This window comes from Lycorma delicatula, chromosome 12, assembly GCF_047948215.1.
Source record: "Lycorma delicatula isolate Av1 chromosome 12, ASM4794821v1, whole genome shotgun sequence".
Lineage (NCBI taxonomy): Eukaryota > Metazoa > Arthropoda > Insecta > Hemiptera > Fulgoridae > Lycorma > Lycorma delicatula.
In genome coordinates, this window is record NC_134466.1 from 13,813,513 (window position 1) to 13,838,390 (window position 24,878).

Genomic DNA, 24,878 nt, shown 5'->3' on the forward strand with positions numbered 1-24,878 from the left:
CCCTGCATGTGTGAAACTGTTCCATCCGCTAATATTTAAATGGAAGCCTACGGCCCTTACTTTATGAATATGCCTTGTAGTACGCACTAGGAAAGATGTTTGTCCTTGAAGAGCTATAAACCGCTTAATGAAAAGATATTATTTGTATAAAGAATTCCCCGAATGAAACTGTACCAGATTTTATAAACATTTAATTCGTTACAGTTGGCTGACATGTAACACACAGTCACTTATAACTCGCAAATGAAAAGAGATAGTACAATGAGAATATATTACAAATTGTATTTTATTTGCTAAAAAAAATCATAGCCAACATTTCTCCGATCGGCGATTAAGTTTTCTCAATCCGTCTACGAAGAATGCTGTCGGTGTTTCCTTGATCGACGACCTCATTGCTTCCTTCAGTTCATTATCCGCGTTGAAATAAATATCCTTAATATTGATCTTTAATTGGGTAAGAAGTGGAAATCGCAAGTTGTCAAATCCTATAAGAATGGAGGGATTAAAATCTAGGTTACACGCAATGTATGTTGTAGAATTAATCGTGCTGAAGAATTATGAGCTCCGTCGTTTGTCGAACACTGTACGTATTTCTTCTAAGGCATTTATTTAACGTCTCCATGCATCGTAAAGAGTTTACAGTCAAAGTCAGTCACGTAAACGTGTTTGGAATCCCTGAACACTGCGAATTTTATCCTCAATCTTTGCTTTTATTGCCCGCCTGCTCATAGCATTTCGATCAACAGTATCATCATCATAAACGGGGTTTAAACATAATAAATGCCATTAGTTTTCACTTTTTCTGTTATTGAAAATACAGGCATTGCACGTTGATTTAGACGCGTTAATGTGCGTAGCAGGCGTATTCAATTGCATGACAACGGTGACTAACAGAAAATTAAAGAGTTTTGAGTCGAACAAATTTTGGAATTTTATTACTAGGAGAATGAACTACAGGATGGCAGTACTTGTCATTTTTCTGTTCTCCCGTTTCGTTCCAGTGACCGTTAATTTTCAGCCGTCCCTCGTATATTCAAATAACCACGATAGAAATAGAAATAATACTAAGTATAATGAGTTTTTATTTGCAGGATATGTTAAACGAGTCATCATTTGCCTCCGGGAATTCTTTGAACAAGTTTCAACTTGTTTGAAAAGACACACTGAAGCACCAAAAGAGTGATTGCACGTATAAAATCAGTTACGTTTTTTTATAGTTCATATGATATGATGACTTTTCTCTTAAACACATCCTTTCATTGTTCCGTCATGAATAAAAATCCACGGGTACAAGATTTCGGAATGACAGTCCATCAGATGTGCTTTGAAATGAATCTATCCTGATCTCTTCACGCTGCAAATTTAGTGAGACTGAGGTGTACGTTGTTGCTCCATTTTGTTGAAAGTATACGCTCCAGCAATTTCCTCGTTCAGTTTGCCGATGAATGGATAAATGATTTCACTGAAATAAAATTTTGAGTTTACTTTGTTCGGGAAAACTGAATGATTATCCGCTTACGTGATACAATTACATCTTTGGTGTTTGAACTTACACATCTTGGTGTTTGAACGTATTGAAACTTGTTCCGGCATGGCTAAAAGCAAATGATGGCCTTACTGAGCATCTTCTGTAAATAAAAATTCATTATAGTATCGTTTCTGTTTCACAATTGTTATTTGGATATAAACAATGTAAATAAGTTTAATGTGAATTAAGTGTTAATAAACACTGGTGCACAGTTCCATTTGGAACCCTCTTTATTATAACAAAGGATTTTTTCCTCCGAGTTATAATTTATTTAAATAAACTTAAACAAACTACGGAAAATGACACTTAAATATATCAATTTCTCGAACATGGTATCGCCGATATGTTATTTTTTTTAATCCATACATCCGGAACCGTATTTCTTCACCTTCTACTGGTGTCAGCATCTGTCTACCCTGTAGGTAATTACTTATTGAGGCTCTTAGGTATGAACTTATATTCCTACTCCGCATTTCTTCCAAATGACTGTTTACATATTTTAACTTAATGTTTTTAATTTTTGACTTCGATTTCGTATTTTAACTCCTGATGATGGCTTTCAAGTGAGCCGAAAGATGTAGAGGATATTTCAATTCGCTGGTAAAGAGGATTTTTTATGATTGTTAATATTATTTAATAAATATATAATTTTTTCTAATATTTTTAGTAGATTTCATAAGAAAGCTACCAACGAGCATCGTAATGGGTACTACGACTCGACATCCGGAAAATTTCGACATATCTTCGCGTTTCACATCCTCCAGACCCTAAAACCACCGTCAGTTCAAAAGTTTATATCTATATATTTCACTTTCTTGTGGACACAATAACCGCCGTAATTTTGCCCCAATAACTTTCAAATTGATACATAAAATATAACTATCCAAACTCTCGTGCGAGTTCGTTAATGGGAAAAATTGGACCAGTGGGGTGAAAATGTGGGGGTGTTAACGAAAAAAAATATCGCTATAACTTTCTTATAAGTAAAATATCCAATTTGTTTAAAGTTTTTACTATTCTTTGAATAAGGGCCTAAAACTTATGCGAATGAAGGTTTCTGATATCACCAACCATTGGCCTAGGGGTTGGAAAAAATGGGGTTTCGAAGACAAAAAAAATCATACCTCCTTTAGTAGGCACATTATCGAATCGGTCAAGTTAAAGTTGTCATTAGTCCTCTAAACATTACCTAAAACGTTTGAAACAATTTTTGATATGACCAACCCCTACGGCAAGGGATCAACAAAATATTGGTGGAATTGTAAGAAGATGGGGCTTGTTGTTCGCTAAACATGTGAAACTTTTTTGACATTCATCCATTATCGTATTGAGTAAATTTGAAGGTTTTCTTAACTTTAAGGTGGAAATCATTTTTATCCCCTACTTACCACCGGTGAAATCTACCTCCGCCTTCCGGCGTGCCGAAAGGAATTTTTTTTGTATTGCAGTTTCATCGGTCAACTTTCGATAAAAGATTCTACGTAAATATAGATAAATTATTTAAGTTAAACAGAATTTGTTTAATGTACAGTATAGTTGGTTCAGTATTACACAGCGATGTATCTAGCTTGGAGCCGTCTAGATGATTTCAAATCAATCTACCGTGACGTCCGATGGAGATATTTGCATCCGTGGATTTAGAGGTAGACCTGTACTTTTACCTTCTTCCTGCGGGCAGGCAGAAGGTGGCAGTTCTAAACCCGGTAAAACGTTTGCTTTTTTGCCTTCTAATAATTTTATCTGAATTTTCTGACGGCGACCACAGCGGTCATCCTCTACAAGCCGTACATGATTTCGAAGTCGTTTATCTGATGGTTAGTTTATCTGTCACGGTGATTCGGGTGAATTTTCCCTGGTGGAGTCGGTCGTACCTCTGATGAGCCCGGTGTGTAGTCTGCCTTAAAAATAATCAGGTGCTCTCGGCTACGTACTACGTTTTAATTGGCGGAATTGATTTGACCATCTCTCGGGCGGGGTTTCTAAGTGCGTTCTCGTCTTCGATTGAATATTATACCCGCATCAGTAAGGCTTGGTATTAACGAAAAGTGACTGTTCGTACTCAATGGATGGCGAGTGTTTGTGGTAACTCAATCAAAGTAAATCCGTGAAAAATTGTGCGATAGACAGAATCAATCTGTATGTGCGTGCTAGTTTTATCGTTCTTCTACTGTAATGTAACCCGTATAGGAGTCCCATAAAGATTGACACCATGTCAAAGCGGAAATAGCCGTACAATTATGAAATTTTATACTACATACTATATTTTACGTATTCATATTATTCATCTCGTTTTTATATTTGTCAAGTAATTTTTTGTTTTAAAATAGATTAAACAAAAGTAAAACCTACTTAAACAAAAAGTAAATTTCACTGGAAAACTATAAACTTTATACCATTAAAAAAAATTGAGAGAGCGAGCACATAACCCTAATAAAATCGAGCGAAACAAATATTATATTCTAATACAGGACCAAAAATGACCTGGTATTAGCTGGCACTTTACATCTCCCTTGATGGTTTTCGAAATAATCGAGGGGAGTTTTTTTTTTGAGGGAGATATCGAGCATCACGCGAGTATCAACCGACCGATTGCTTTCAAATTTTCAGTATACATTCTTGTTACTCCAGAGAAGTCTGTAGCCCTTAGGGTGGATGTAAGGAGGTATCAAAACTTCTACGTCAAGAACGAGGGAATCGTTGAAAGAAAGAGAGCGTTTCAGGATTTATTTGTTATTTATCAGTATTATTCTCCTGACCATGACGATAACGAACAAAGAGGGAGTCTAAGGGGCGGAGTCTCCTGGCTTGACACGAAGGCAAGGGAGAGCGAAGCGAGCCCTGATCGGATAGTAGTTTTTTAATACTGAATAAAAGTTGAATGAATTTATTTCTTTGTCGTAATTCATGATTAAAACAGAGAATCACTACATAATTGTAATAATTGGCGTTAAATAATATTAACGCCAATTAAATATTAATTTTATTATTAATTAAATTATATTATTGTTATAATCATCGATTATAATAATATTAATTATTTTTTTATTATAAATAAATAAATTATTAAATTACTAGAAAATAACAAAAAAATAAAAAATAAAAATAAAAACAAGGCAACAACCGACAAAAGAAAAATTTGTGTCCTCTAAAAAAAATAAAACATTTCTAATCGATTAAAATAATTATAGAATAAAAATAGTTAAGAAATTATGACGTTTCGAAAAACTATTTCTTAAACTAGTCCATGATAAGGGTTTAAAATGATTTTTGTTACAATAATTTAAGTTGAAGGGAATGGAATTTAAAAAGATCGATTTATGTAGATTATAGATGTCTTCTAACGATTTTTAAATTCGATAGATAATATCTGACATTATTATAATTGTTACTTAATTATAAATATAATTACCTGGTAATTAACATTCTTATTGTAGTTATAAAAAAAACTTTAATTATGCTCAAAAGATGTCTTATAGTCATGATATAGAAGTCAATAAAATCATCGGCTGAGTTTTTGATTCATTTATTATTAAATAAATTTCAAATTTTTACTTCCTTGTTCGAAGTAAAGGAAGTTTTGTGATCTCAAAAATTTAGGTTTTCAAATTTCAAAGGAAATGTCCATTTTGACCATCCCTGAATCCATTTTGACTACTTTCGGCGTGACATCTGTACGTACGTATCTCACATTATTCAAAAATGATTTGTCGTAGTATGCTGAAATTTTGGATTTAAGACTGTTGTAACATCTCTTATACATCTCCCATTTTGAATGCAATCGACTGAACCAAAAGTGTCCAAAAAAGCTCAAAATCGAAAATAATTTGGATTTTGAATTTTTCCCAACCGCAATAATAAGCCCTCATTGAGATATTTTCAACGATATGAAGGATCATTCACAGGAACCGGATGTTTTTAAAATAATCATAAAAAATTGAATATTTACTTTAAAAAAGTTTTATTGGTACTGAAACACTTGTTAAATCAAAGCATTTGTTACTTACTCATGAACGAAATATTATGTCCGGCAAGTGATCTCCATTTTGGGCAATACATTGTTGTAGCATTTCACGGTAACTGGCCTCAATTTTTTGCAGCATGTCTACATCAATCTGGGTGACGTGATAACGAATTGCGATCTTTAGGTCCTCCAATGTACGCGGTTTATTGCCGTACACTCGTGATTTCAGAAACCCCCACGGAAAAAATCACAACTACTCAAGTCGGGGTACCGATTGGGCCAAAGAATGTCGCTGAATCTGGTGGAAACGATCCGTCCCGGAAACAAGTTACGGAGAACAGCCATCGTTGCCCTCGCTGTGTGGGCTGTAGCTCCATCCTGCTGGAATAACAGATTTTGAAAATCGATTCCCCGGTTTCGTAACTCAGGGATGAAAAACGTATTCAACATCGCAATGTAACGATCAGCTGTTACAGTTACGGCAGCGTCATATTATTCAAAAAAATACGGTCCAATAACACCGACCTTTCCTATTGCACACCAGACCTTTGGGCTATGAAGTGGTTTCTCGTGAAGCTGATGTGGGTTTTTTCTGCCTAATACCAGCAATTCTGTTTTTTGACGAAGCCATTCAGATGAAAACGGGCTTCGTAACTCATTAACAATAACAAATTTTCATTTTCTTCAAAAACGGTAAGCATTTGTCGACAAAATTGTAATCGCTGCGTGAAATATTGCTCGTTTAACTGCTGCACGACGGCTATCTTGTAAGTATGGAAATGCAGGTATGTATGCAGAATTCGTCTTACCGTACTTGTGCTCATTTGAAGCGCTGCTGAATGCCTCTGAATAGAGCGGCGTGGGCTTCTGGCAACGGCTTCCCTTAATCGTTCGATGTTTTCCGGAGTCCTAGCAGTTCGTCGGAGACCCGGTGGTTTTTTCTTCAATATTGAACCGCTTGTTCGAAGGTTGTTTACCCGTCGCGATATTGTGTTACGAGAAGGGACACTTGCATTACGATGGAAATTAAATTGACGGCGGAAATCTCGCTGAACGGCAGTTACGGATTCGTCATTTCGCACAAAACTGTCATACGCGTACAGGCGTTGGTCTAGCGTCCACGGCTCCATCTCAACGACTAAAATGTAAATGCTATGAACAAAGAAAACGTCAGACACCAGCCACGTGCCCCTCACCACGAACGCCCGAGTACAACCTACTTCAAAAACATCCGGTTCCCGTGAATGACAGTATCATAAGTCATACTTATTTTCATTCTTTCCAGAGTTATAGCAAAATTAAATTTTAATTAATGAAATATTTGGATCTTAACAAGGGAAGGAACATCTGTTGGAATTAGAACCTATCTCCTTTTTTGTACCCTTTTTCTTAATTTAAATATATTGATTTATTTTTAACCCGTGATTATAAAAAAAAATCAATAATTAGATTATTAGTTATTAGTAAAATAAAATTTTATTTACTTTTAAAGTGTGCATATATAGTTGAAAAGGCATTGCTACATATGTGCATGTGTGATTTGGTGAAACATCTGATTATTTAATAATATTAACTGATAATTATAATTTAGAATCGTATTGTTTTTGGAGTTTCTAGATTAATTTTTGTTTAGTTTTATTTTATTATTCTGGAATTTCTGTTTAATTTTATATACATTAAATTTAACTACAAAATTACTAAAAATAGACCCTCAGAAGGACAGCATATACACCGAGGTATACATGCTCTCTGTTTAATAAATTGCAAAATATTCTAATCTTTTAGTTCATTACTCCTCTGATATTGTCGGACAATATTCTCGTTCAGTCGTACAAGGAAGTCATGTGGTATCCACATCAGATTTTTGAAGTCGGAATCAAATTAAACACGGTTACCCACTTATCTTGTAGTTTGGCGTCCCTTTTAATTAAAAAAAAGTATTAAACGAAAACCGAAACTTAAAAAAGAATTTCTTATTCATATTTGCTAATTAACTTTATTTTATTCAAATCCTATTTTTCCTGTTATAAACATTTTCATCAGCCTTTTTTTTTTTATAAATTTCTATAATTTAATTTTTTGGGATAAATTTCTAACAATTAGATAATTAAGATAATATAAGTTAAATAATAATGCAAAAAGAAGAGAATAAATAAAGTTTAATTAAAAAAAAAATATATAATGCAATTCATTCAAAAATACGTAGTAACAGTTTAAAGGAATAAATTTAATGAAATGAACTGGAAGAACGGAATTAAGTTAGAAGCCATATGCAAATAAAGGATGGATAAAGAAATCTTTACCGTCTTTTAACCCGTTCCATAATCCAACGACTACCATTACCCGATCAGACATCATTCAGGCCGACCTAGACATTTTCCCTACCGATTCCATAACGTTTTTTTTCTTTATTCTTTATTATCGTGAGTATCGCAATATGTTATTCTTAACTTTTTCCATTAACTTAATATATAGTTCGGATTAGAAAGTAGATCTCTTTTTCCCTTTTTATTAGGATGCAAAATTCTTACACTCTTATCTGGTATTACTTCATTTACTACCTTAAATTATTGCGGAATCTTTTTCTTTATTATGTCCTCAAATATAAATAAATTTTCTTTTTCTTTAATCTAGTTTTTTTATTAGCGCTTCTTTTGTTTTAAATATAAGAACAATTTCTATAAATTTAAAAGAAAGTTCTGTGTGCTTCAGATTGTACGCCGAACTGGAAATTTCTGTGGCAATCGTAATGGTTTCCAAGAAATAATAATAATAATACTAACAGGTGGAGGAACCCCATTTACGGTCGCGTAGGCAGTGTCGGGCTCCCTAACAGGTTCCACAAGGTGTTAAGTGAGTACTACTGACTGAACCTTCACCCCTGGCTCCTCACCCTTCATCAAGAAGAGGGATGACGCCCTCACACACAGTCATACACCAATCATGCACAGAGCAATAATCGCACACATCACGCCACAAGCACATCAAAACAGATCAACAAACACGCATCGTACACATCAAGCACACAAGTCTTTCACACTATTTATCGGGGTGCCCCCAGCTTCATCGCATCCAGGCGATCCCCACATGCACTAGGGAACCCTCTAGGCGCTCAGCAGAGGGCCTTTCCGCCCCGGAACCCTGCGACGTCTCGTTCTCGAGCGGGACTCATCCCAGATCCTTAGTTCCTCCATGACCTTGTTTGTAAATCCAAACATCGCCTCCAGTTACTCTCCGATTCTAGTAGCACGGCCTGGACATCCTCAGGCATGAATATCGACTCTCTATGGATGTTACTTAGCAGCTCCACTCTCGCATCCTCAAATCTGGTGCAGGAGTAAAACACACGCAAAGGAGTCTCCTTCTCGTCAGAAACAGGGCAAGAATCAGAGTAGTCTAACCCAAATCTAAATAGGTAGGTATGTTTAGGTAGCTTAGTGGTACAGTAATAATAATTATAAAAAATATTAGTAATAGTTTAATATTTCAGAAATTTCCGAATATTAGAAATAATTAAATTTCCGAATTTTTCACAAAAATCGTTCGACTTAGCTTGCAATATAGTTCCGCTAATAGTAGGGATATTATTAGTCCTCTGCTATTTAAATCGTTTTAACAATGCTTGGTCCACATCATTATGTTGGATAGGCCCTAATTCTTTTGATTTCAGAGAATTTGTTTCACAATTTTTCTTAATTTTTTCACAATAAGAACTGCTTCAGTTTACAGTAATCTGGCACACGGAAAAAAAAACTACAGCACATACGTAAGAAAAAATGAACCGTTAAAATATTTCTGAAGCTACAATGTAGATATACTACGTTACTGGCGAGTCACTTCCGCCCGTCATTGTAAGCGATAAAATGGTGCATTGCAGTAGAAAAAAATAAGCCGTAATAACCGATATGTCACTACAACCTACGTAATTATAAACAATATACATATGTAAATTTTAAATTATTAGTTTATAAATAGTACAAATATAATAGTAATTTTAAATTATTGGTAATTATTTGGTGTGCTGTATTTATGTATTAACAGCGTACCAAACCAACCAAGAGAAAGTTTTTGATCAGTATATCCGATGTCACTATAAATAAGATTATTATTTATATTCGTATAATTATTTGATCTACAACGGGTGCATTTATACATTAAGTGAGCTGAAGGTTTGCCCCTGTCTTTGTCAACCGAATTGTCGGTTGGATTAGGCGCGATGGGCGAGCGCGGTTTGTTGTATTATCTAACCGGATGACATCATTCCATTACTAATTACAATACTTCAATATAAAATGCTAACGCAACAGACTGTAGTGTATATAATATCTAAAGGCGGGCCGGTAGTACTCTACCCCTCCACTGGTCTTTCACATCACTCGGCGACTTCTCTCGCACTAGCAGGAAAAGTAGTGTATTCCAAAAGTCACATCATTTAATTTGCAGCGACTTGCACCGTATCTAATTATGACGTCACTACTGTAGTAAAGAAATATGTTCTGGTAATTTTTATGGTAATTTTAAAATTTGTTATTACAAATAAAATGTTTATGCCTAATAATATCTTCAAGATGTACATGAAGTTATTTACTTATTGAAAGTATATGTTTTTTTTTTTAAGTATGTTGAATTAGGTTTTGCCAGTAAAAAATAGCAACAATCACGTAATACTGTATATGAAATGAGTCATTTATTTATTATAGACTATAATGTTATGATTTTCTTTGACGTAGCATTGTTATTTAAGAAAATTATTTTGAAATAGCTCGTACGCTTTACTTTAATGGCAACCAGTAACTCGTTCAGCACGCCAGGTTATAGAAGTGGTGTAGAGGCGGCAAGTAGCGGGAGCTTGTAGGGAGGACCCGCCGTTAGATTTACATAATATACTAATTATGTTAATATAATGGCTAGTATAGCGGGCGGCGTTTAGCTGTGTACATTGCGTGCGAGAGAGATAGATCGATAGGACGGGTGGAGCAGTTAGATAGTCATTCCTTTACGAAAACATCTCGTGTAGCTCCGTCTATTTACATAGTACGAAGTACATTGTCAGAGTTGTTAGGATAGTTAATAGCGCGGTAAGCCAGCCGTGAGCCTATGTGCATAGCAATACGCCACCCGCTATACGCTAGACACAACAGTTGACGAGGAGCAAACTTCTAGCTCGCGTATTGTAACTGTGTATCAATTATTCTGTTGAATCTCGCTGTGAAGATCAATATCTTCTGAATTGATTTGACTAAAATAAATATTTTTAGATTAAATTTTCTTCAATATTATCATAATATAAGAATGAAATAAAGGGTTTGTGGTAACTAAAATACTGTAAAAAGATATTTTTTTTTTAAAGAATTTCCAAAGGTTAGATAAAATATTTAAAATAATTATTTTTTTATATAAACAAAAGGTTTTTTAAAATAATTTTTACAAAGGTAAAAATGATAAAAATGCACAGTAAAATTAATGCACAGTATGCTCTATGAAAATAAAACCTTTGAAAAGGTTTTACGATAACTTTTAAAATAAATATTTTGACTGAAATTTGTCTAAATATCTAAAAACCTTCGTCAATTTTAATTCTATATTTTGTTGTACTTTCATTTGGGTGATTCTGCATATTTAAATTTAATCTGGTTTTTCAGAAATCAGTTAAAGGCTTCGATATTTCTTTTGAGAAATCCACATTAAAATCCCCATTCAAAATCATCGGTAATAGATGTAAGTTCGGATTGGTCAAAGAAGACTCCCTACCGTTGTAAAATGAGCAACTTTTCTGCAAATATTCTGTCGCACTTCATATGCAGACTGTATCAGAATGTTCTCGCAGAATTTTCATAACCTATTCTACTCGTGAAAATAATGGAAAATGTTCACATAACATATCTCCTAAAATTCTTCGTTTGCGGCTAGTGAAAGTGCTTGGATTCAGCTATTCCGGTGAAATGAGGTCGTACTAAAAATTTTTGGACGTTAATTAAAGGACAGAATTACTGATTTTATTATGGGCATTCAGATGAAAAATTGAATAAAGTAGGTTCCACAACTGTATCTGCTATACTTTTTAAGAGATCTGGGGGTGAAAACCAATATGTTGGGGGAGACTTCAGTTTTGTTAAAAAAAAATACGATGTTGGCTCTCCCATTGGTCGGTCTGTAGCCCGGAGGAACTTCATCCAAGGTCTGTAACGTTGCACGTTAAACCAACGGCCGTGGGCTAATCAGCCCTACCCGATTTTGATATTCACAATTTGCTGCTAGTTTATTTCCATTACAATACCTGTAAAAAACGGTTTTCATTCAAAATCAAAAGATATTTTTAGAAAGAAGTACTGAAGCGCTTACATTTTCTTTAATTTTGAAATCGTACAAAACTGTGCAGTAAACCAATAAAAATTGTGGATCGGTTGCCAGGTTAGAAAATAAAAAAAAATTCTCTATTTATTTTTTCATTTTTTATTTAAACCTATTATATCGTACACCACTTTTTAAACCTTACTGTTCTTCCCCCGGGATATTGACCTTTTTGAAAATTTTCGGCGTATATCTGACTTTCTTATAACGGATCCAGAACGGACATAAAATTCCACTATAGCAACCTTTTCCTCGATTGAGGTTACTTTTAGAAAAATATAACTTCAAACAACAAAACTGTACTACATTAAAGCTTGAAAAATATACGACCGACAATATACGAGAGTAGTAACATAAATAAAGGGTTGTGGCGGTAATAGTAACAGAGTTAAAGGTGAGTCTCAGATAACCGCAGGTTCCAGCCGACTCGGTTTAGTTTTAAATTGTTCACCCGGTATTATAATAAAGAACTTGTTTAAAGAATTAGAATACGGTTGCGGAAAGTCACCGGTGTAGTCTAATATAGATTTAATGTAAAAATAAATGTTTACTTACATAATTTTTTTAATGTACGTACAGTTTTTTCTTTGTTTTTCTCGGGCTTTGTGGTCAAAATCCGTTAATGCCTACAACGCTTAAACATTTTTGTATAAAGTTTTACTGTTAAAGGATAATTGCAAAAGGGGTTTTTTAAACGATTAAAACAAACAGTTTTGGTTAGTTTTTGTATTTGTACAACATAAAAATTGTACCGAAAAACATTTATACAATATTAGACTATTCAGGTGGCCAATAACCAGCATTATCCTGAAGGATTGTCTCAAACGAGTTTCCTCCTGCTCACTCTCTCTTTTTTCTGTTTAGCCTCCGGTAACTACCGTTTAGATAATACTTCAGGGGATGAATGAGGATGATATGTATGATTGTAAATGAATTGTAGTCTTGTACGTTCTCAGTTCGACCGTTCCTGAGATGTGTGGTTAATTGAAACACAACCACCAAAGAACACCGGTATCCACGATCTAGTATTCAAATCCGTGTAAAAATAACTGGCTTTACAAGGACTTGAACGCTGGAACTCTCGGCTTCCAAATCAGCTGATTTGGGAAGACGCGATCACCACTAGACCAACCCGGTGGGTTGGGTTTCCTCCTGCTGGCAGTTGTTTACGTCACGTAAATTCACACAGATAACTATCCAGCATCTGTGAATGATTGCCAAAACTTGATTAGCCATACCCCACATCCTTTCCACTGTATTGGTATGTACGCCTGTTGCCGGATCGATAAAAATCTGACTACGGTTAACCGTTTGGTAGGCAAATTCACGGTTAACATAAAAAGCGCTAAGACAGAACCGAGCAATAAGCTTAAGACTAAATCGTTATCATCACTAAGGCTGACCGGTTACGGGGGGCGCGGCGATGCGTAGACCTATTGCATCAATGATTGCGTAAGGTCATTCGTCGGTTATACCAATGGTTCCCAAACTTTTCCGAGTCACGGCGCCCTTTTTCAATTAAAATTTTTTCCACGGCGCCTTATCCTGAGTAAAAGCATGATTACTCGTAAGAGATAAAAATAAATAAAACTCGTGTATCTTCATTATTTTTTTTACTTTATTAACATTAAATTAATAATTATAAATGTCTTGGTTCAATTATGAAGCTTTTACAATATGTCGCTGCTCACAGTTTGGGAATGAACTGATTTATACAGCATCGTTCCCCGCACTTAGCACTAATAGTTCTTAAAAAAAAAAACTCAACAAAACTAACTTTTTACCATTAAAGTTCGCGAAAAACTCGGAGCACCAAAAGCATACATATCCGCCATACTCTTTTTTCCCAATTCGACTTCTAAACATTTTTTGCATTTTTTTCGCGTTTAGGCTCCGGGAATCACCGTCAAGTATTACTTGTCAGGTCTCAGGTCTGATTGACGGTTTCTGAGATGTCTGGTTAATTGAAACCCAATCACCAAAGAACACTGACATCCACGATCTGTTATTCAAATCCGTGTAAAAATAACTGAGTTTACTAGGATTTGAACGTTGGAACCCTCGGCTTCAAAATCAGCTGATTTGCGAAGACGCGTTCGCCACTACACCAACCCGATGGGTTTCCCAACCCTTAGGCATTGTTTCAGAGAATGAGAATGAATGATTTGTAGCGCGTGTGAAAATGCCGTGCCTGACTGAGATTCGAACCCGGGACCTCCGGATGAAAGGCCGAGACGCTATCACTCGCGCCACGGAGGCCGGCCGGTTTCCCAACCTAACCTAACCTAACAAAGTATCTAGTTGTAGAAAAATGTTTAAGTGTTGTGGGCATATAACGGATTTTGACCGGACTTTGTATATGAACGTTATATCTTTTTATTAAGAAGCTTCCTGAAGGTTCGTTGACTGTATAATCAATTTTTTTAAACTTTCTCTAAATTTCATCGCAAAAATTTAATGAAATTACTGTTTTGATGATCCGTGTAAAGCCTGTTCTACAACTAATTTATCTCAAAGAAAAATTAACTTTATAATTTTTACTTGGTTATTGTCGTTATTTTTAATATAAGAATCGGCGTCCAAGTATTTTGTTAACAGTGTGTTTTGTCATATCACAAGTAACTTTGTAAATTTGAAAAGTTTGAGTTGAAAAAGATAAAGAAGGAGAAACTGAAGTATCGAACCAATAAAGTGAAAGCTGAACTTGCAATTTCCTTACAAAAAAAAAAAAAAATAAAGAAAAAATGTTCTTTCCACATCTTTCACGAACTTGTTCATTATATTTTCTGTATAGACTATCTCTTACTCTTTTATCACGCGGTTTATTTTTTCCCCGTCATTTTTTTATTTCTACATCTTACACATTTTTATAAAAAAAATATATATATATATATATATATATACATTTAAAAGTTACAGAAAATGATGTGGCTTAAAAAGAAAGAATATGTACGCGAATGTAAGCATACACACACACACACACACACACACACACACACATGCACACACAAAAGTATGTAATATGTGCTAGTGGTAAAAATTTTAAAATGTGGGAAATTTTATTTCTTTTTTTCCTGTTTTTCTTCTCAAGTGTTTTCCAAAGTATCTCAAGTTTTATTAATGACAGGTTATTATTAAAGTATTTCTGATTTGTTTAATTTTTTTATTTTTATTGCCTTTTATATTAATAAAAAATCCGAGACAGTTATATTACTGTAATATAATCATATATATGTATATATATATATATATATATATATATATATATATATATATAAATCAATGTTTGTTTGTCCCGTATGCGTTCCTGTACCATTCATCCCATGCGATGAAACTTTGGTGAGTTGTTCGCACGCTCGCGAAGGTTTCTGAATTAGTTTAGACCCGCTTGGTGGTGGTGGGGTCGAGATATTTAAAAAAAGTGTATATAGTCCAATTTGGTTCATATTCAGAATGTATATTAGTTATGTGTGAAAATAAATATTTTTACGAAAAATGGAAACAGGGAGAAACCAGGAAAGGAAAAAAAGGGAAGTTGGGAAAAAGGGAAAGGTTAAATTTTTTAAAGTTCCGTAACGTTTAGTTTTTTAATGTTTTATTAATCTTTCATTTGTGTTCATTAATATATATACTAATAGAATATACTAGACTATTATAGATTATACTAATCTATACATATACAGGGTGTCCCATATAAAACGCAACCCATCAATCACTGATCCATGAAATTACAAAAGTCAAGCTTACTCCCCTACTCGCTACTGAAATGGACTCGTTCAACATCTGAATATCGCGGCGACGCAGTAGAACACTACCGATAGTAACAACAATGCAATCATAACGTTCAGTGTATCGCTAGAGACAAGATGGTGTTTTCGCTAGATGAACGTGTTTTCATTGTCGAGTCGTACTTCAGTACGAAATCAGCGGTTGCAGTGCAAGATTTGTTTCGCCATAAGTACCCGGATAAACCAGCTCCTAACAAAACATCAGTATTAAGGTTAGATGAAAAATTTAGAGACCGGTTCTGTTAATAACAAGGAACACAAAAGATCTGCGTCAGTGTTGAATACAGATACAGTAGCTGAAATCAAAGACCGATTACTCGCCTCGCCAAATAAATCGATCTGACGTTTGTCTGCTGAAATTAATTTGTCTAAATCAACCGTTCATCGGGTGACCAAACGATTACAATTACGACCTTATCGCATTCAAACGGTTCATCGACTTCTTGAGCCCGACAAAGAAAAACGGTTACATTATTGTCAACGGGTTCCGTCGATTTCTGCGTGAAGGAATTAACGATATGGATTCGTTATTTTTCACAGATGAAGCACGGTTTCATTCGGATGGCTACGTAAACAGCCAAAACAGTAGAATTTGGTGGGCTGAAAATCCCCACGTTTATCACGAAAAACAATTATACCCGCAGAAGTCGGGCGTGTGGTGTGCGATATCGCGGAAGAAAATAATCGGTCCTATTTTTTTCGAGTACACCATTAATGCAGAACGATATCAGGATATTTTATTTCCATTCATCGCAATCTTGGAAGATGAAGATAGACACTGCTAGCTACAAAATGACGGTGCAACATCGCACTACGCAGGTTCAACTTCTGATTTCGTCGAGGAATTCTTTGGTAATCGTGTTATCGGTCGAGGCTTGTGGCCACCAAGATATCCAGATTTGACTGCGGCGGATTTTTTTCTACGGGGTTACCTCAAAGAAAAAGCATACAGCAACAAACCACGAACACTTGAACGATTGAAAGTCAATATTGAACAAGCTGTATTAAATATCCGGCCACAAACTTTTAAAAAAAGTTGCAAGAAACGCTGTAAAAAGAATTGAAGCTTGTATTCAAGAAGTTGGCGGCCACTTCCAACATTTTATCTAAATGTAAGGTAATGGATGGTAATAATAAAAATTACATTTACATTTACACGCCTTTTTATTATTTCAATACCTACCAATATAAGGTTGGGTTGCGTTTTATATGGGAGACTCTGTATATATATATTCTAATCTAGCAATGGCGAAGCATTGCTGGGTCAACTAGTTATTTATGAAAATAAATTCCATTCATTTATTATTTGTTATTATAATTATTTTCTTGTGTTGATAATTTCTTTTTAGAGATCTCTACTTTGTCAAAATATATAATTTTATCAATTAAAAACACGGTTAAAAATTTCTGATGTAAATAGCAATCACGTCAGTACAGAAAATTATTTATTTTGTTGCTATTGGTATTACATCGGTCTGTGGAAGACATTCTTGACGATTATATAATAATTCCCTTTTTACCAGAGTACGAGACGCGTTGTCTGCTTGACAAAGAAAACACGACTTTTCAGAAAAGTTTTTTAAATATTTTTCAACAGAGCCGCATTTAAATTGGTCGAATTTTAAACTTTTTAAATACATTCGTTTGTTTTCATAATTGAGATATAACAGTACAATACACAATAAAAATAATCGTTCTTTTCCTAATTATATTTTATTAAGGCTGCTGCTGCTCACGCACAGATCATCCGAGTGGGAAATATTATGAAAAGGAACTAGTTATTACGTATCATTTATTTATAACTAAAAATCGTGTTTTATTCTTATAATTATAATATTTAATTAGTTATAACACCTATCACATTTATTTATTTCGTAAGCGATTCCTGGAAATAAATAAGTTAAATCGAATTAAATGTCACTGACTGAATTACGCAGTAAGAAATAACTGGCTGTAGGACTGTAAATATTATGCAATAACTTTTACCAAAGAGATGGTATAACGAACAGTTCTTGTTAAAACGGGCCTGTTAATATTTTTCTTGCGAGAGTTATTGCGTAACGACCGGAGGTGCCTCAAAATATTTAATAACTTTTTTTAACCCCCTGGACCATGTTATAGGTATTGCTTCAAAGGATGAAACGGATGATTTATAGCGTGTGAAGATGCCATACCTAACCGGGATTCGAACCCGGGACCTCCGGATTAAAGGTCTAGACGCTACCACTCTCGCCACGGAGCCGGGGAAAAAAAAAATTATTTAGTAATATCAATTACTAAATTTTTTATCATCGTTATTTACATTTCCTTGATAAAGTTACCGAAACCCAACATAATAATTTGTTTTTATTTTAAATAGGGAAACGGTTATAAAGAAAAACATTAAATCTTTTTTTTTATATACCAATGAAGATTTGTAGCGTATGAAAAATGCCATAGCTAACCGGGATTCGAACCCGGGACCTCCGGATGACAGGAAGAGACGCTACCGCTCAGTCACGGAGATCGACACATTAAAACCGTACTAGATTAATGAATTATGTTAAGAAATATTAAATAAGGTATATTTATAAATTTTTGCGAGTTTTACTTGAAACTCGCTTTTTTTGGTAAGTAAAAAAGCCGGTAACGATTTACATAACTTGACCGGCGCGGCGTAGCCGGAATTGTGAGATTAATATGTAATTTTTTTCCAGTCAATTTTAAGCTATATTTTGGGAGATCGTGCATGACGGAGGGACTTTTTAATTATTAAAACGAAAATCGATTTTTTTTTAAATCTGGGAATTTTCCCATCTGCGGAGTGGTATTAAGTTATTTTAGTAACTTTATTGTTTAAAAAAGATCCCTTTCGGCACGACGGAAGACGGAGGTACATTTCACCGATGCTAAGTAGGGGATAAAAAAAGATTTTCACCTAAAAGTTAAACTTCAAATTTATTCAATACGGCAACGGTTGCAAGTGAAAAAAAAAGTTTCACATGTTTGGAATACGACGGATTTGAATACTAGATCGTGGATACCGTTGTTCTTTGGTGGTTGGATCATCACAAACAGACCAATTAAGACGAGGGAATAAACTCTGCTAGCATTCGGGGAGGTCGATGTTGGACAATGTACCAGGTGATAAAGGACATGAATGTGTGTGACTCATCATTCAGTAATTGGTTGGTTTGCTTGGCATTTCTTCCGCCACCACCCCATTAGGTCGCCCTAAAACATAAGACCGAATGTCTGCGCCACAAACGGCTACTGAGCCTCGAAACTAGTTTAGCGACTAGTGTTCTAACTAGCTCCTACAGCTAACCTAAACGCGTGAGTGGAATAAGCGCATTATCATACACCACTCGCTTGCGTCTCCCACCGCTCACTTCTCATATATCACAAAAATGGGTAGTCGCAGTCCGTCAACTAGTAAAACATATATGAGTATCGATAATTAAATTTATTTCATCGAAGACAGTAATTCGCTGCCACGCCTAGGTCGCTGAAAGCCAGCAAGTACCTGTCCACCATTAAAGCGCTTGGATGCTTAATCTGGCTGATAACCACACTCGGTTAGCTTCCTACAGCAGCGCTGTAGGAGTCTTCTCCCTTACGCAAACTACTGATTTCGGTTGAACAAAGCAACCGCATCAAGGAACTCCCACACGGTCCGGCAATGCGGCTCTCGCCACAATGACTCGCTGCTTGTGAGCGGCCAGTTTTCCCCTTGACCTCTAAGTTCCAGGATGGCTGGAGTTCTGGGGCCCCCCTCCAAGAGCAGGGCAGTCGAACATCATGTGTTCGTTCGACTGGACCTCCCTGCAGACGCACAGCTCATCAGCTGCCAGGCGGAACCGAAACAAATATCGGTTTAAATTTACTCCGAGTGCTCTCGGAGCCGGAGAGCACTCAGGCTCCCGTTGCCCTTAAAAACGAAGGAGAGGCATACCAGCCCCTCAAATCCTGTATAAACTTACACAAGAATGTTTCCTTAGTCGTGGCGTGCCGTACTTCCATCGTGAGGCTGTAAAGCCTCCTCTGCGGGCGGGTGATCGATCATCATTCAGTAGACAAAGGTCGAAACCTTGTATCACCGGTACATGTTGATGAAAGGGAAAACATTCGTCAGGTGGTACAGCTGAGTCCTGCAACGAGCAGACGAAGAATTTTTACACGATTCAACATTCTACAAAGTACGCTCACGGTCTTCGTCGTTTCAACACATCCAGCTCGGTGACCGTACCATACGACTTCAGTTTTATAAACGGGTTAACGATAATTATCATTTAATTCTGTTCATACTACTTTCAGACGAAGCTACTTTTACCCGTAATTGCGTAAAAACCACACGGAATTTATATCGGTGGTCTGGAGAAAACACACATGCTGTAGTTGAATCAAATTTCCAGTAACGAGTTTCGGTGAACGTTTGGTGTGGAATGATCACAACCGATTAATATGCCCTTTCGTAGTAGAACAAAGTGTCACGGGGAAAATTATGTGGAGTTTTTAAACAATGAATTTCTTACATCGACTGTAAATCTCTCATCGGCGAAAGGAACTGAAACGTACTATCAGTTTGGTGGATTAGCAAGACGTTTCGCTTACAAAGTAAATGGATTGGACTTTAAGGCCGGTAAATCGGCCACCTAGATCACCGGACCGTAACCCTCGTAGTTTATTGTTTACGGGGATCGATGAAACGCGAGGTATACAGCAGAGACTCGCTTGATGAACTGATTACTTACTCCCGTTCTCAGTGCTGTTGTTCTCGTCAAGGAACGCGAAGATATCATTAGATCGGCTACAGAAAATGTAAGGAAACGAGTTGTGGAATTTTCGAATAATTAAAACCGTATAAACCCCAGTGAGTGTCTTCTTTAAAGCAAATTAATTTTCAAAGGTCTAAATTTATTGAACGAAAAACAGCTGGTTTTTGTTTTTCATATCCTTTTTTATATTTTCAAGTTTTGTTAATAAAATTTACGCATTTATTAGTCATTTAACAAAGTTATTTTACTTCAAATCTAAATAAAAACGTGTTTTTCGACATCGAATTTTTCTCTTTTACATTGGATGTCATGAAAAGTACGGTTGGTACGATTGTATCAACCTTGAACCTGTATTTGATTTTTCAGGTCAAATAACTTTTGAAACCGTTTACCCGTAACTCGATACAAGGTGTATTCAAACATGGAAGTTTTTCCCTTATTTCATGCTGTAGAATCGGTTTCCAAATTCTTTCCTTCTTAATCACATTGTGTATGTGTAATTATATATATACTATTTGTTTATGTTTCAGCAAGATTAATTTTGTTCCCATTATTATTATTATACTACATTATTTTATAAATTGTATATTGAAAGATTAAATGCAAAAAAAAATGTTTTCGATTAATTATCATTCACACAGTATACAAACAAACATTATTAATAGTTGGCTGCTCCATATTAATAATATTAAGTAAATATATATATATATATATATATATATATATATATATATATGTATATATTAACAACCAGTGTTAAGTTCATACATTGAATAACGTTAAAATCGATTCAACCAGTCATGCATGATGTCCAAGCAAATATAGTATAAATCAATATGATGGGTTAATTTGATTCAGTTCTGAATAATGAATAAATATATTATATTTACATAAATAAATAGAGCTCCCTACAAAAAAAAAAAAATACTTTTCCTTCTTAAATAAAATGAAAAAATATAATTTTGCATAAAGAATTTGAAATATCTAATTCTATGTATTAGAATTAGATATTTATTTTAATAATTACTTTCCCGTCTAGATAGCGCTACAGCTCTAGAAGGAAAAAAATTGTAATCGGTCCAATTTGAGCAGGTGCGGTTTCCACCATTTCTTGACGTTTTTATACCTAAAGAACTCAAAAAACCGGGTGGAAATTTCCGGTTGTTAATGTTCGTATGTACGTGGGTGTGTTTGGTGTCTGTCTGTAAATCATCCTTTATGTCCGGAACTACTCCACCGATTTTGATCAAACTTTGTCAGATTACGTCAGTATATGGGGCATTGATGCCATTAAATTTTCAACTTAAAAGGTCATGGGGATGAGTCTGTAGAACAAGGTCACTCTCAGTATATCGAGACGGGAAAGTCCTACAATTGTGTTGTCAGATTTTTATAACAAATTTCTTTATATATATATATATATATATATTTTTTTTTTAATTTTGCTTCCGGCAATCACTTGTATGTTTCTGTATGAATTTTATTTAGTTTGCGAATCAAACTGTCACTATATAACAAATTCCTATAAAATACGCCAAAATTTATAATATAAAATGAACCAATAAAGTTTTCTTTCCTGGCTGTATCGTTATATGCTGGAATAAGTTTAACGGGACGGTATATAGATCAGTCAAAAGAGATCTAAAAAAATTGTTTTTTTTTTTTATGTTTTGATCTTAAGGAAACATATAAAAGTAGTTTTTTAACAGAAAAGAAAATCTGATATGAACCTTACATGACTTCCTTGTGCGCTTATTAAATTATACATATACACATTTAAAAAAAAAATGAAAAGTACATAAAATTTGATTTCATTAACCTCTGATTTTTTTTTCTAATTTTTTTAAATTATTGATTTTAATTTTTTTTACAATTAGAGGTTAATAATTATTAATAAATCAATGTATTTAAATTTAAAAAAAAAAAGGGAAATGAAGTCCGATTCCAACCGATGTCCCTTCCCCTTGTAAGATCCAGCTACTTCATTAATTAAAATTTCATTTGGCTATAGCTCTAGAACCGATGAAAATAAGTACCACTTATGATATATCTATGAAAAGGTCTCAATGAGGGCTTATTAGTGCAGTTAAAAAAAGGTTATTATCCAAACGTTTTGGATTCTGGGCTTTTTTGGTCAAGTCGATTGCAGTTCAAAAAGGGGAGGTACACAAGTAAATGATAAAACATTACTAAATCCAAAATTTCAACATTCTACGGCTAATCGTTTTTGAGTTATGCGAGATACATACGTCCGTACATACATACATAACATACTTATGTCAAACCGAAACTAGTCAAAATGAATTCAGGGATGTTCAAAATGGATATTTTCGTTGAAATCTGGAAACCGAACATTTATTTCGTCGAATGAAGTAAAAAATCAGTCAAAAATTTTCTCTCTGTAGAAAATTACAACTTTGTTTATTTAGTAGTATGGCTGTATCTTTGTAATTTTTAAACAATTTTTAAAATCATTTTAATAAAAAAAAAATTAATTTACACACTTTGAATGTTCTTTAGAAAAAATTTCATCCAATGAAAATTAAAACAAATACAATTACGTACGACTTTTACGTAATTTTTTTTTTTCAATTTCAAACAAGGAATTCCTTTTCTACCTTATTGGGTCAATTTTTTTTGTATTTTTTTTTTGTTTTAGATGAATATTGCTAATGAATTCGATTGAAAAACTTTAAAACTAAATAAAGTTTGATATAATTTTAGTATTAAATAAAATATTTTCAAACTAAATTATGAATAAGATTTCTGGGTAAGGAATGGACTGCTTTATAATTTAGTTTACTATAATGTAAAACTTAAAAACTGTTTTCTCTTTAATAAATAAATGTACGTTTATATATGTTTGGATTTGTTATAAAAATTACTTCTTTTATTATCTACGAAAATGATGAAAAGTGTAATTTTCTATTAACTACCTTTATACTGTTAAACAACAGTTCAATATCTCATAAATAAACTACCAAAGTTTAAATTTTTAGGTTTCATTTATGTAAGAAAATCGTGCAGTTATCGTTTATGATTTCAGTTATCGTATGATTTTTTTTTAATCAGAATAGAAATGTCTACTACAATAATAAATGACGCTGTAAAACAATAGAAAATTTATTTTTAAATTTACCTGGTCACCAGGAAATGCTTTCATCTATATAAATCTGCTCCTGAAATCGTTCTCAAATTAATAGAGAATTAGCATCCTACCCTACTAAAGGAGATTTGTATGTTGGTCTGTGTGTGTGTGTCCGTCCCGCTAAGCGTAGCATCGGGATGTACCGATCATTAGCGGAAAATCCCGGAAATCTATTCGTTAGTACATGTCTCGTGGTTGTGAGGTGTATATTTGTTATATTATTATATATCGATATATATGCGAATATTTATGCGATTGTTTTTCTTCATAAAATAATGAACTATAACAATAAAGTAGGCTTCGAAATGTACCGATCACTAGCGGAAAATCCCGATTCCTTAGTATCAATTTCGAGAATTAAATTTCTAATATAACTTTCGTTATATCAATATTCATCATTCAAAAAAAAAAAAATTATTGTTACACAAGAGGTAATAATGGACACCTAATAATCCCATTACAAGACGCCGCCCGACAGGGCAACCCACCCGGAGGTCCTAGCTGCAGAGGCCGTAGGCATGTTCTGCATATAGATATATATATTTTTTCTCTCTCACTCACTCTCTCTCTCTCTCTTTCTCTCTCTCATATATATATATATATATATATATATATATATATATATATATATATAATTTTTTTTAATGAAATAATCTTTCAAATAGGTCAAATAGTTAAACAAAATTGTACAATAAATAAAAAATTACGTGAATATTTTATAAAGACAGTAATCTTTTAAAAATAAACTTACCGTTTAAAGTAAAATACAAAATAGAACAATAATAATGGAGCTGTATAAATTATATTTGACTAGTTCACTTAACACACTTGTTCGTGCTTCATTAAAGTTATAATCATGGTTGCTTATTATCTAATCTTTAAAAAGAAATTGTTATATTAAATTATAAAAAAAGGTGTGTATTAATATAGATAAAAGGTTTATCTGTTTATAGATATTGTGTCATCCACTTCAAATAAATTAAAAATATTCGAATTCATAATATTGGTATTTTTATAAACCTTTTAAATAAAATGTGTGTTCAAGATATATAACTCAGTCTAATTTATACTGGAAATTTATTCGAAATTAATGATGTAAAATTTAAATTTAAAAAAAAAGTAAAACAAAAGTTTAAGTAATTATTAGTTCATTTTTAACATATTCTGCGATTCTCTTCTTCTTTAAACATCTGATTTATATCTATCTATCTATCTATCTATATATATATATATATATATATATATCAGAAGCTTCTTAATTTTACTTTATTTGAAATGATGTTCGATTAAAGATTAGTAACCGCTCGGCCATTTATTTTACTACTGAATTTATTGAAATTTGTGG

The 24,878-nt window shown here is 34.0% G+C and overlaps 1 protein-coding gene across 2 annotated transcripts in view; it reads right to left on the reverse strand.

Moving 5' to 3' along the window:
* Positions 1-24,401, reverse strand: part of LOC142332960 (uncharacterized) — a 111,710-nt gene extending 87,309 nt beyond the window's left edge. Inside the window, exon 1 of one of the 2 annotated variants that reach the window (XM_075379679.1) lies at positions 24,285-24,401. The gene's annotated coding sequence lies outside the window, so the exon portion shown is untranslated. Of the gene's footprint in view, positions 1-23,524; positions 23,619-24,284 lie in introns of those variants that run through there. The other variant, XM_075379680.1, reaches the window with a different exon arrangement.
* Between the last annotated feature and the right edge of the window lie 477 nt (positions 24,402-24,878).